Below are 13133 nucleotides of genomic sequence, written 5' to 3'. Positions count from 1 at the left end.
TTTTTTTTGGTTAAAATGTAAAAGTCGGGATTCGTAGCTACAAGGAGCACGTTTTGCAGTGCACAGCTTTTCGAAGCGGGGGTTGCTCACGGCTTTCCAAAGTAAGAGCGCTAATTAGCTAACATTATGCTACATAAAGTTAGCACTTTATAAACCTGGGTGTGACACACTCAAGTGCTTTTTAATTGGTCAAACGATGGAGGGCGGGGCATCGAAATTAAAACAATGACAAGATTTTGGGGCTGTAAATCGAAATTTGAAATGAGCATATCCCGGCTGGACAACCGTGATCCGTTATGAAGGTATTCGAAAATAACCCGATTTATTAATGCCATTTAATGATGAAATAATTACATATGGCTCCTTTAACACGTTCTAACTGCACTTTTGTTAAAATGTTATAAATATAATAATAATAATAATAGATTTTATTTGTAAAAAAGCACTTTACGTTGAGCACACAACCTCAAAGTTTCACAGTGTAAAAAAAATGTAATAATAATAATAATTTAAAAAAAGGAATAAAAAAATAAATACAATATAAAACTACAAACAGCCTAATAGCTATAACAAGCATATATATCGATATAAAAGCTTTTTTTTTTTTAAGAAGGGTTTTTAAGCCTTTTTTAAAAGCATCCACAGTCTGAGGCGCCCTCAGGTGGTCAGGGAGAGCGTTCCACAGACTGGGAGCAGCGGAGCAGAAAGCCCGGTCTCCCATAGTTCGTAGCTTTGTCCTTGGAGGTCGGAGGAGGTTGTGTGGAGGATTTGGGGGTGAGCAGTTCTTCTTCCGTTGCCCAATTGGTTGCTAAGTTTGTCTCCTGCCAACAGGAAGGATGAGTCCAAGGAGCCCATTGTGGAGGTGAGAACCGAAGAGGAGCAAACTAAGAACCAGGAAGGAGTTGGACCCACCGAGCCCAACGAGACCACGCCTCTGACAGAACCAGAGTGAGTGACTTTACAAGAAGTTAGGTCTTCTTTAATGCAGGCTGTTGGCATGAACCCAAGACGCAGAGACGGCAGGCGATGTGCACGTAAAGCGGGAATTTTTTTTTATTTTATTTTTTTTTTATTAGGGACACAAATGAGGGCAGTAGTTCACAGGTGAGCATGAAAACAAACGCAAGGCAAGGCATAACATCAAATAAAGGCAGCATTATTATATAACAATGAACCAGCATTGCTAAGAAGGCGACGCTGGTAGATTAGTGGTTGGGGACAGGTGTGGAACATCATCACTCAAGCCAGGGGTCAGATGGCTGGAAAGGAAGTGGAAGAAAGAAATAAGAGCGCTGGACAGGAAGTAATACCAATGACAAATAGCTTGAAAAAAAGAAAAAAAATGTTTCTTTGTATTTTACTGATCACTAACAATGCTAATATATGCTATATTAAAGTTAAAGTACCAATGATTGTCACACACACACACTCGGTGTGGCAAAATGATTCCCTGCATTTGACCCATTGCCCTTGATCGCCCCCTGGGAGGTGAGGGGAGCAGTGAGTAGCAGCAGTGACCACGCCCGGGAATCATTTTTGGTGATTCAACCCCCAATTCCAACCCTTGATGAGGAGTGACAAGCAGGGAGGTAATGGGTCCCATTTTTATCATCTTTGGTATGATATGCTATGTATGCATTTTACTGATCACTAAAAATGCTATATATGCTATTTAAGTTGGTAAATTGTGTTAGATGTAAATATAAACTGACTACAGTGATTTGCAAATCATTTTCAAGCCATATTCAGTTGAATATGCTACAAAGACAACATATTTGATGTTAAAACTGATAAACATTTTTTTTTGTGTGCAAAAAATCATTAACTTTAGAATTTGATGCCAGCTACACGTGAAAAAGAAGTTGGGAAAGGCGGCAATAAATATTGATAAAATTGAAGAATGCTCATCAAACACTTATTTGGAATATCCCACAGGTGTGCAGGCTAATTGGGAACAGGTGGGTGCCATGATTGGGTATAAAAACAGCTTCCCAAAAAAATGTGCACCCCTTTGTCCGCAACTGCGTGAGCAAATAGTCAAACAGTTTAAGAACAACGTTTTTCAAAGTGCAATTGCAAGAAATTTAGGGATTTTAACATGTACGGTCCATAATATCATCAAAAGGTTCGGAGAATCTGGAGAAATCACTCCACGTAAGCGGCATGGCCGGAAACCAACAATAAATGACCGTGACCTGCGATCCCTCAGACGGCACTGTATCAAAAACCGACATCAATCTCTAAAGGATATCACCGCATGGACTCAGGAAGACTTCAGAGAACCACTGTCCCTAAATAATGTTCGTCGCTACATCTGTAAGTGCAAGTTAAAGCTCTACTATGCAAAGCAAAAGCCATTTATCAACAACATCCAGAAACGCCGCTGGTTTCTCTGGGCCCGAGATCATCTAAGATGGACTGATGCAAAGTATAAAAGTGTTCTGTGGTCTGACGAGTCCACATTTCAAATAGTTTTTGGAAACTTTTGACATTTGTGTCCTCGGGAACAAAGAGGAAAAGAACCATTCGGATTGTTATAGGCGCAAAATTCAAAAGCCTGCATCTGTGATGGTATGGGGGTGTATTAGTGCCCAAGGCATGGGTAACTTGCACATCTGTGAAGGCACCATTAATGCTGAAAGGTACATACAAGTTTTGGAGCAACATATGTTGTCATCCAAGCAACGTTATCATGAACGCCCCTGCTTATTTCAGCAAGACAATGCCACACCACGTGTTACAACAGCGTGGCTTCATGGTAAAAGAGTCCGGGTACTACACTAGTCCAGACCTTTCTCCCACTGAAAATTTTGAAGCATAAAATACGACAACAGGGACCCCGGACTGTTGAACAACTTAAGCTATATATCAAGCAAGAATGGGAAAGAATTCCACATGAAAAGCTTAAAAAATGTGTCTACTCAGTTCCCAAAGGTTTATTGAGTGTTGTTAAAAAAAAAGGTGATGTAACACAGTGGTGAACATGCCTTTTCCCAACTACTTTGGCACGTGTTGCAGCCATGAAATTCTAAGATAATTTTTATTTGCAAAAAAAACCCATAAAAGTTTATGAGTTTGAACATCAAATATCTTGTCTTTGTAGTGCATTCAATTGAATCTGGGTTGAAAACGATTTGCAAATCATTGTATTCCGTTTATATTTACATCTAACACAATTTCCCAACTCATATGGAAACGGGGTTTGTACTTTTCAAACAGAGTATAGTACCATTTTTGATTTATTAGTACTGCGATGCTATACCAGTACCGGTATACCGTACAACCCTAATGGGAAGTATGAAAAACAGGAACCTACTTATTATCAACCATCTAAAATGGACTTATGCTGTTTTTAATTTGAATTGGAGTGGCATTTTTGCTTCTGTCGACACCTGTTGGCCGCAATATTTCACAAATTTAAGCAGACGAAGCAGTAAGTTGAATGACGTGGACACGTTTCTTACTGGATGCTTTCTAATATGCCTCGGAGACTTAGTAAGTAATATGCAACTATAATTGTTTAATACTTGTTTATGTTGAGAAATTTGGACTGCAATATTGCTCAATTATTACTACATACGTCTAGCTTGCGTGTTATTGTGTGCTTAGCTGTTGTGTAGCTGCTGTAAATAATACATTTCCCACCCTTCTGTGGGCCAAACAAAACAAATCGGCGGGCCACATTTGCCACATGGGTCCCACTTTGGGCAACCCTGCTCTAAGCACTTAGATTCGAGCCATCCATTTTCTACCGCTTGTCCCTTTCTTAGATTTGGGTAAATTTTATTGATCCACTAGGGAAATTATTCCACACATTAGCTCAGTTTCAAAGGATGGAAAGGATAATGCAGGTATTAAGTAGATTAAAAATGTACCTAAGTAGCAATATAAAATATAACATATACAGTGGGGCAAAAAAGTATTTTGTCAGCCACCGATTGCGCAAGTTCTCCCACTTAAAATGATGACAGAGGTCTGTAATTTTCATCATAGGTACACTTCAACTGTGAGAGACAGAATTTGAAAAAAAAATCCATGAATTCACATTGTAGGAATTTTAAAGAATTTATTTGTAAATGATGGTGGAAAATAAGTATTTGGTCAACCATTCAAAGCTCTCACTGATGGAAGGAGGTTTTGGCTCAAAATCTCACGATACATGGCCCCATTCATTCTTTCCTTAACACGGATCAATCGTCCTGTCCCCTTAGCAGAAAAACAGCCCCAAAGCATGATGTTTCCACCCCCATGCTTCACAGTAGGTATGGTGTTCTTGGGATGCAACTCAGTATTCTTCTTCCTCCAAACACGACGAGTACATGGATGATACAAAAGAGGATTGGGAGAATGTCATGTGGTCAGATAAAACCAAAATAGAACTTTTTGGTATAAACTCAACTCGTCGTGTTTGGAGGAAGAAGAATACTGAGTTGCATCCCAAGAACACCATACCTACTGTGAAGCATGGGGGTGGAAACATCATGCTTTGGGGCTGTTTTTCTGCTAAGGGGACAGGACGATTGATCCGTGTTAAGGAAAGAATGAATGGGGCCATGTATGGTGAGATTTTGAGCCAAAACCTCCTTCCATCAGTGAGAGCTTTGAATGGTTGACCAAATACTTATTTTCCACCATAATTTTACAAATAAATTCCTTAAAATTCCTACAATGTGAATTCCTGGATTTTTTTTTCACATTCTGTCTCTCACAGTTGAAGTGTACCTATGATGAAAATTACAGACCTCTGTCATCATTTTAAGTGGGAGAACTTGCACAATCGCTGGCTGACTAACTACTTTTTTGCCCCACTGTATGTAATATTTAAATTTTATATATACAGTATATAATAGATTATTACGCATTTAACGCAAAAAACAGACAACTTGAAGTATCTTTGACGGACAAAAAAGTGTGCCGTTTTATTCCATTAAAGAGAAGACGAAAGCTACTCAAAATGGCGGTCACAACAAACCCCCACCTTTGGGTAAATCGCCAGACCGTCACTTACCGAATTACTCCCTCTTAACTGCATATATGAACGGTAAACAAGAATAAAATCTTATGTGCACAATAGAACAATGACTGTGAATAATGACGACAAAGTCAAGTAAACAGGTGTGGTGAAGCATGCGCTAATTATTTTAAAACCTCTTCTCACTCCGGCGCTTACCAAAGGCATGCGGTAAATTTAGGCCTGCGCTTATAAATTTGAGTGTGATGTAAGGATACCATCATGAAAAGCACATTTAATTAAAAAAACTTTATTATGGTCTTACCTTTACTTATAAATGAAGTCCATGCGCAGCTTCTTCTGATCAAAAAGCATCGATAACTTATTTATAGAAGTCTTCCTTATCTTTCTTCAGTTATAAAAGTCTCTCTGTCTCAATGGGGATCTTCCTTTATTACCTCCTGCTCCGATTGAAAGTCCAGTTTATAAAACTGTTTTATTTTAGATATGTAATCCTCCATGTTAAAAGTGCAAGTGAGAGGAAAAAATAAACGATTGCTTACCAAAGGCATGCAGTAAATTTAGGCCTGCGCTTATAAATTTGAGTGTGATGTAAGGATACCATCATGAAAAGCATATTTAATAAAAAAAACATTATTATGGTCTTACCTTTACTTATAAATGAAGTCCATGCGCAGCTCCTTCTGATCAAAAGCATCGATACCTTATTTATAGAAGTCTTCCTTATCTTTCTTCAGTTATGAAAGTCTCTCTGTCTCAATGGGGATCTTCCTTTATTACCTCCTGCTTCGATTGAAAGTCCAGTTTAGAAAACTGTTTTATTTTAGATATGTAATCCTCCATGTTAAAAGTGCAAGCGCGAGGAAAAAATAAACGATCGCCGCTCACTCTTGCTGCTTGTTGTCACTTCTTCTGCAGCCGAGTTGTCGCAAGAAGGATCACTAGCGCCCTCTACCACTAGGAGGCGGGAGTCATTTAATGACTCATATTTGACACACGCAGCTACGGTATATTAAAAAAACATAGCTGCTTACTGTTCTTTTTAGCATATTTAATAACTTGGACCTTAAATCCTACTGAATAGCTCTTAATCTTCTTCCCTTTATGCCTTTATTTGAAATAATTCAAATAGCCTCCTCCATTTTGAAAATGATGACGAGTTTGACCCGACGGAAATTCTAGGCATATGCTGAATATTTTGCGAAACGAGTTCGACCCGGCGGAAATTGTAGACATGCGCTAATAAAAATAATATTTTGCGAAACGAGTTTGACCCGGCAGTAATTCTAGGCAGGCGCATACTATATGCCCGCGGCAATTCAAGGAAATACGATAAATTATATTTATATTTTTTACATAATATATACAATATTAAATAAATCCCAATTACCATGTATACTATTACAGTATTTGTACCAGCTGCAGCAAAAATAAATCAATAAAAGGCCAGAATAACATTTTTTCAAGGGACTTTTCATCTTTCAGGGATAAAAAGCATTCTATAAAAAAAAATAAGAATAAGAATAATAAATGAGGGTTTATTTTGAACATCTTTTTACCTAATCACAAAAAGTTGAGCTTTAAAAAAAGCGTTTTAGAGTGAATTTTAATGGGCCTTTTAGTATGTCAAGGTCACCATTGCACACTTTATCATGCATTGATTGTCTAAGTGATGGCACGCTGGCTCCCTCTAGTGGTAATGAAAAAACATTACATTGGAAACAACATGGAATATATACTGTAAATTTAATGTTAAAGTACCAATGATTGTCGCACACGCTCTAAATGTGGCGAAATTATTCCCTGCATTTGACCCATCACCCTTGCTCACCCCCGGGAGGTGAGGGGAGCAGTGAGCAGCAGTGGTGGCCACGCCCGGGAATGATTTTTTGGAGATTTAACCCCCAAATCCAACCCTTGATGCTGAGTGCCAAGCAGGGAGGTAATGGGTCCAATTTTTAATAGTCTTTGGTATGAGTCGGCCGGGGTTTGAACTCACAACCTGCCCAAACAAATGTAGAAGTTAAAGATAAAGTACCAACGATTGTCACACACACAGTAAGTGTGGCGAAATTATTATTTGCATATGACCCATCACCCTTGCTGGGAGGTGAGGGGAGCAGTGAGCAGCAGCGAAGCCAAAGTTGATGGAAAAAGTCTCCCACGCCAATGCTCTAAGTCCCGCCTTCTATCGTTGATTGACAGTTGTGTTGTTCTTAACAATCGTGTTGCTATTATTGTCTACCTTGCCTTGTTTGAGTAGCGCTCACTCTGCCTCCCCCTCCTTCTCCCACTACCCCCTTTTTTTCTGTTCCTCCCTTCACATTTCTGCCGGTGCCCGTCCACCCACCTTTATCCTCGCCCCACCCCCCAAAAAACACACAAAAAAACAGGCCCGCCGCCTCCACAGACGCAAACCAGCTCCATTCCGATGCCGCTACTAATTCCGTCGCGGCGCACTGCAGCCCGGCGACCCAAGCCTGCCCCCCGAAAAGCAGCCCCTCGGCCGAGTCGGGGGGGCCCCGACCCAACGCGGGGCCGCTGGTGGACCTGAGCGACGCCCCCAAAGCTCCTCCCTCCGAGGCTTCCGCCAGCCCCCCGGGTCAGGACTCGCACGTCGGCGGCCCGAACCAGGACCACCCCCCCGGCACAGAGTCCAGCACCGCAAGCACGCCAGTCCAAAATGAGTATGAATATTTGCACCATCGCCACTTTGTGTTCACCCTCCTCACTGCCTCTTAAAGGAACATTTACCCCCATTTTCTTTTTTTCTTTTTTTTTACAATCACCGACATTTCACGCCATCCCTTTCTGGACCCTGTTCTCAAATCTAGCCAGTTTTTTTGCGTGAAAACCGTAACAAAAATGTCATACTCCAAAGAATAATCGCTAACCCAGGGGTGTCAAACTTATTTTTAGATCGGAGGAAAATCTACTCCCAAGTGGGCCGGACTGGTAAAATCACGGCGCGATAACTTAAAAATAAAGACAACTTTTCTTTGTTTAAAAATAGTACAAGCACATTCTGAAAATATACAAATCATAATGTTGTTGGGGGCTTCACGGTGGCAGAGGGGTTAGTGCGTCTGCCTCACAATACGAAGGTCCTGCAGTCCTGGGTTCAAATCCAGGCTCGGGATCTTTCTGTGTGGAGTTTGCATGTTCTCCCCGTGAATGCGTGGGTTCCCTCCGGGTACTCCGGCTTCCTCCCACTTCCAAAGACATGCACCTGGGGATAGATTGATTGGCAACACTAAATTGGCCCTAGTGTGTGAATGTGAGTGTGAATGTTGTCTGTCTATCTGTGTTAGCCCTGCGATGAGGTGGCGACTTGTCCAGGGTGTACCCCGCCTTCCGCCCGATTGTAGCTGAGATAGGCGCCAGCGCCCCCCGCGACCCCAAAAAGGGAATAAGCGGTAGAAAATGGATGGATGGATAATGTTGTTGGGGTTGTGTTTTTTTTACACTTACATGTTGCGGTTAATAGTATTCTACCTTTATTTGTCATTATTTATATTTCCGGGATACATTGTGTAATAATACTCATCAGTCAACTCATTGGTGTTCATTTTCAATCTATAAAGATAAAAAAATAACATTAAAAACGAATTACATTATGATATTTATGTAGTTTGCTCATTTCCCCCGAATGATGTACTACCATTATGTATTTATTTATATTTTTTAGTGCATCATCTACAACAAGGGTGTCAAACTCAAATACAGAGTGGGCCAAAATTTAAAACTAGGTTGAACAAATTAACCTTTTACAAACTGTAATAGGGACCCAAACAAGTTTTGCCTTGAATATTGAACAAGCAATGCTTATGTAACTTTAATAGTGACATGCAAAATCGAGTTCCAAAATAATAATAATTAATATCTAAAAAATATCTATGGCATCCATCCATTTTCAACCGCTTGTCCCTAAAATTGAATGCCTCTTTTCCATTTGCAGCCTTTTGAGGTAAATATCGAAATAAACTTTTTTCCACGGGCGAATAATACATTTGAAAATAAAATAATAAAGAATGAATCAAACATTCAAGCCGTGGAGTCGCAAGAGAAAGTGCACGAATAAATCGTTAATTATTGCTCAGTTTGCTACACTGATTTGGTTTAACACTGAAAATGGAACAAGCAACGCTTATATGACTTAATAGTGCAAAATCAACTTTCAAAAAACGTAAAAACATCAATGGTATATTAAATAGAATTTTTTTTTAAAAATGCCTCTTTCCTATTTGCAGCCTTCTGGGGTAAATACAGTATCAACACTAACGTTTGGGTTTGGTGGTCCCGAAATAGTTAGTGCTGCAAGGGGTTCTGGGTGTTTGTTCTGTTGTTTTTATGTTAGAGGGAGGGGTTGCCCACATATGCGGTCCTCTCCAAGGTTTCTCATAGTCATCATTGTCACCGACGACCCACTGGGTGTGAGTTTTCCTTGCCCTTATGTGGGCTTTGTGTGTCGTTGTAGTTTGTGCAGCCCTTTGAGACACGAGTGATTTAAGGCTATATAAATAATCATTGATTGATTGATGTTGTGTTGCGGTGCGGACGTTCTCCCGAAATGTGTTTGTCATTCTTATTTGTTGTGGGTTCACAGTGTGGCGCATATTTGTAACAGTGTTAAAAGTTGTTTATACAGCCACCCTCAGTGTGACCTGTATGGCTGTTGACCAAGTATGCCTTGCATTCACTTACGTGTGTAAAAGCTGCATATATTATGTGACTGGGCCGGCACGCTGTTTGTATGGAGGAAAAGCGGACGTGACGACAGGTTGTAGAGGGCGCTAAAGGCACACCCCCAATATTGTTGTCCGGGTGGAAATCGGGAGAAATTCGGGAGAATGGTTGCCCCGGGAGATTTTCGGGAGGGGCACTAAAATTTGGGAGTCTCCCAGGAAAATTGGGTATAATACCGGCGGGCAAGCTCTAATGTTAATTTTATATTGCCTCATAGTCACTGTCACCGACCTCCCACTGGGTTGAGTTTTTCCTTGCAATTTGAAATCCATCAAATTGTACACTGTAAAAATTACAATATATTTTACTGTAAAAAAAAAACTAAAAAAATTATAGTAATGTTTTTCCATTTACAGTAATTTGCTGTAAAAAAAAAAAATCTGAACCGCGGATGTCGTTGTGGCTTGTGCAGCCCTTTGAGACACTTGTGATTTAGGTCTATATAAATAAACAGTGATTGATTGATTGAAAAATGTATAGCTCATTTTTATACTGAGCAAACTCTGTCGTGATCTGTGGTCTGGATAATGTTTTTTGTTATTTTTTTGGTAGTTTTGGACTCTTTTAGTTCCTGTTTACGCTCCCTTGTTTAGTTACCATGGCGACTCATTAGTTTCACCTGCCGCTGGTTGTTCGGACACGCATCCCCTTCCGTCGTCCAAATAGATATCTGTTTCTGAAAATCCTGTGTTCAGTCCTGGAGCGGCATTGCTCGGTTGGCAGAGTGGCCATGCCAGCAACTTGAGAGTTCCAGGTTCGATTCCCGCTTCCGCCATCCTAGTCACTGCCGTTGTGTCCTTGGGCAAGACACTTTACCCACCTGCTCCCAGTGCCATCCACACTGGTTTAAATGTAACTTAGATATTGGGTTTCACTATGTAAAGCGCTTTGAGTCACTAGAGAAAAGCGCTATATAAATATAATTCACTTCACTTCACTGTTCTGGCCGTGACAGTACACTCTGGCCAGAAACAGGACCCTGAACACAGGATGCAGGATTTTAAGAAACAATGAAACTAATGAGTCGCCATGGTAACTAAACAAGGGAGCGTAAACAGGAACTAAAAGAGTCCAAAACTAACAAAAAAAAAATAACAAAAACATAATTCAGACCACGGATCATGACATCGCCTGCTCTAACCTAAGCATAAAATTCCAGGCGACTGTACCTTCCATTTTTTTTGTTTCGCCCGAGAATCTAGCTTACAGTTTTTTGGAGAAAAAACGAAAGTAATCAGTAAAAAGAAGTCAAATTTTGTAAACTAATACGTCATAATAGTTCTTTTAACTTTTTTTCCACCAAAGTACAACCTCAGATAACACTTGACTTTCCAAGCACCGCCATAGGAACCAGCATTGAGATACAGTCGCGTAGTAGGTCTAAGTATTCATCAAAAACAAGCCGGTGGTTTGATTTAGCAAGTGTATTTAGTAGTTAGGCCCAATGTAACATTACACGCAGTTTGAACAGTAACACTGTGTTTGAATATAGGACGATTAAACACTGTATACTAAATAATGAATCGAATTATTTAAGTACACCAGAGTATGTTAGTATTGTTCCTGTGTGTAGTGTTTTAGTTCCTGTCTTGTGCTTTTATTTTGGTGGACGTAGCTGTGCTTTCCCAGTCGCACAGCTACCAGCAATCCCACCAAAATAAAAGCAGAGGACAGGAAGTAAAACACGACACACAGGAAAAAACACTGATATACTCAAAATAGGGCACATAATGGTGACGCACGACATTACATAATTTAATGAAGTGATTCTTTGGCGTACCACTAGATGGAGCCAACGCTCTAAAATTTGAGAATCGCTGGTTTGGATTCAACATCGAAATTCGGGGAGCTAGCTTTTAGCTTACTTTTTTTGCTTCTCACGAAAATGTATTGCTTTGTAAAAAAAAAAATGAAAGTGACATATTTTAACTGGTATTAAGAAAAAATAGCATAAAAAATAAAATAACAATTTAAACGTTGAAATTCAGGGAGTCATAAGCTTATTTTCGGATCTTTTTTTGGTCGCCATTCATCACGAAAATTTTTGTCAGATTTACAATGACTAGCGTGATATGATTAGTACAACGATAATTCCGCAAAAAAATAATAATACACCTTACACACTTTAAAAATAAAGTTAACCCCACCTCTAAATTCAGGCCGTCCATAGCTAGCTTTAGCATTGTTACTGACTTTGGTCAGATTTTATACAAAAACCCACTGTTATTAGTAAAAATATACATATGTATATATTTATATATACATATATATATATATATATATATATATAGTAATAAAATGGGGTTGATAGTTAATTGAGTGGAATTCCGAGGTATCTTACGCTTCGAAATGTTACCGAAACTTAATTTCTGTTGACAAGGCTAACACCATTTTTTTTAGTTGTGCTATTTTATATAATTCTGTAACACTTTTTTGGGGGAAATGTTTCTTTAGGAGTACTTTTGAGGCATTGATGTCTGAGCGCTGGGGATGCTAGCAGTGTACAAGCGTCATCAATTCAGCCATCCACTAACTCCACCCCTCCACTAACTCCACCCCCATGTGTTTGTGTCATCAAGTAACCAGCTCCTGCTTCCACTCGCTGACTCGCCAGCTCACATTCACACTGCTTGTTGTCAACTTTTGTGTCTATTCTCGATTGTCTGCCTTCAAAAGTCGAAGCTTTTACGACGTTACGAAAAACAAACCGGGATGTTTACGTAAAATACGTCATACTGTCTTTTTACGACGTAAAAGGCTAAAGTTGTACTGTTACAAGTCTTACGACTTTTTTGTGGAAAAATACAACTTGTATTGTAATCATCGAAACATTGTTGTTGTAAACGTACAGTAAGACGTCTCTTTCGTAACGTTAGGATTTAGGATTCAGAAAGTTGCCGAGCACTTAATCTTGTGTTTTGTCCTTTTTGTGTACCGTATTTTCCGGACTTTAAGGCGGACTTAAAATCCTTTCATTTTCCCAAAAATCGACAGTGCCCCTCGTAACACGGTGCGGAATAATTCTGGGTGTGCTTACCGACCTTGAAGCAATTTTATTTGGTAAATGGTGTAATGATAAGTGTGACCAGTAGATGGCAGTCAAAAATAAGAGACACATGTAGACTGCGATATGATGGCAATATGAGTCAAGTAAACAACACCAACATTTCATATGTTTCATTGAAAATATAGAACATTACACACAGCGCTGAAAAATCTATCAAAATGTTTTAGTACGACTTTGGTAAGCTATAAAGCCACACCGCTTGATGGATTGTCGGCGCATTAAACATACAAGTAATATTATGGTGTGTGTATAAGGTAAGACATATTATCTGCTGTTTCGTTTCCAAATATTATGCAAAGGCAACTTTTCTTACCTTCTGGTACCTGCTGATCTGTATTTGGAATCTGC

General features: G+C 39.6%; 1 pseudogene; it reads left to right on the top strand.

Moving 5' to 3' along the window:
* LOC133550458 (neural cell adhesion molecule 1-like) overlaps positions 1-13133 on the top strand; it is a 662135-nt pseudogene that overhangs the window by 635039 nt on the left and 13963 nt on the right.

This window comes from Nerophis ophidion, linkage group LG04, assembly GCF_033978795.1.
Source record: "Nerophis ophidion isolate RoL-2023_Sa linkage group LG04, RoL_Noph_v1.0, whole genome shotgun sequence".
In the NCBI taxonomy this organism is placed as follows: Eukaryota; Metazoa; Chordata; class Actinopteri; order Syngnathiformes; family Syngnathidae; genus Nerophis; species Nerophis ophidion.
Note: the sequence above shows the minus strand (reverse complement) of the source record. Positions and strands in the feature narration are given on the sequence as shown.